We start from the raw sequence: 1,466 nt of genomic DNA, 5'->3' as shown, positions 1-1,466 counted from the left end.
CCTTTTTTTACATTCTGCTATAGCCAAATTTCTTTTGCTTTAAGACAAAACTACTCTTTCCTTTTTCATTACTAATTATGTCAGTTTGTCCTCCTGCTCACTTTTCCAATAAAGGTAAAATTTCCAATGAATGTTTTACAGCAGTTGCTTTTAACAGTCTAGAATACAGTAACTCATTTCACATGTGTTTATCACCTCAGAATGCTGTATTTTTAAAACTACAGTTGTCTTAATTGACTCAAAAAGGAGTATGGCTTAATTTCACTTGGTAAAGCTGATAAAAACAAACACACACATTTTTAATAAAGGAAGAAAAATACTTTAAAGACGTGCTAATTTAAAAGGCAGCAAAGTAAAAAATAAAGTAAAAATTAATATTAAATCTACTTTACAATAAAAAATAATAATTGGCAAGTTAAATGGATGAAAACGGAAGAATATGTAGTTAAAAAATAAAAGATAAAGCATTCCGATTGATGGAATGGAAAACCTGTTAAGTTTTATGGCCTGTTTTCCAAAGAATTTATGTTCTGATGTAAATTTTTAAATACTGCAAACATATATTCCACATAGAATGTAGGTGCCAATGTCAAAACTTCAATTTTTCCATGTAAGGTTTATTAAAGAAACACTCCTAATAGCCTAGTATATGCAAAATCCTAACTTATGGCAAATATTATAAATATCACAACTGGTTGGTACTATAAAGTCATGATGTATCCAGAATTAGGAGAAAATCCATTTCATAAATATTTCATTTGAATAAAAAAATACCAGGGCTGGCCAGTTAGCTCAGTTGGTTAGAGCGTGGTGCTATCACCAAGGTCCAGTGTTTGATCCCTGTACCAGCCGGATGCCAAAACAAAACAAAAAATACCAGACTTGCATATTCTAAATAAACCCAAAAAATAGAAACTTAAAAAAAAAGACTGTTAATTTACTGTAGTCAATATACCTTTGGCTGCCATAAAAACAACAACAACCAACATAGAAAATGTTAAGGCTGTTATAAAGTAACCTACAATTCTCCCATGCTTACACTACAAGAAAAAACCCTGTATGCATTTATAAACAGTCTGTCCACCAGTTCATACATAGAGCTCTCCTTATACCAAAATCTCTTTGCATTTGCCACTTCACTGGGCTTTATCCCTTGCATTTTGAAACTCAGACTGTGTTCTGGGTGTTTTTATTTTTGGTGTCTTCTGCTGTTTGTAGAGGGAAATCACATTCTGAAGCTCTTTCTTCCACTTCTACTTGCATAACACTAGAAACTGTGGATGCCCTTCTCTGGGCTTGGGTGTTCCAGGTTGAGGGACTGTCCTCTTCACAGAGCTCTGGCAAATCCTTAAACTCTGTTGGACTGGTGGCCTGCTGGAAAGGGGCAATTGTGATTTAAGTACAACTGAAGCACTGTTCCTTACAGGACACAACATAGGCTTATAGAGTGTGAGACTGGCCTAGAG

At 34.2% G+C, this 1,466-nt stretch overlaps 1 pseudogene; it reads right to left on the bottom strand.

Moving 5' to 3' along the window:
* Nucleotides 1-1,167: 1,167 nt before the first annotated feature.
* The window catches only part of LOC103608274, a 1,680-nt pseudogene continuing 1,381 nt past the window's right edge, over nt 1,168-1,466 (bottom strand).

The sequence above is a fragment of the Galeopterus variegatus genome, unplaced genomic scaffold (genome assembly GCF_000696425.1).
Source record: "Galeopterus variegatus unplaced genomic scaffold, G_variegatus-3.0.2 Scaffold8239, whole genome shotgun sequence".
Lineage (NCBI taxonomy): Eukaryota > Metazoa > Chordata > Mammalia > Dermoptera > Cynocephalidae > Galeopterus > Galeopterus variegatus.
The sequence above is the reverse complement of the archived record's forward strand: the minus strand, read 5'-3'. Positions and strand labels throughout refer to the sequence as shown.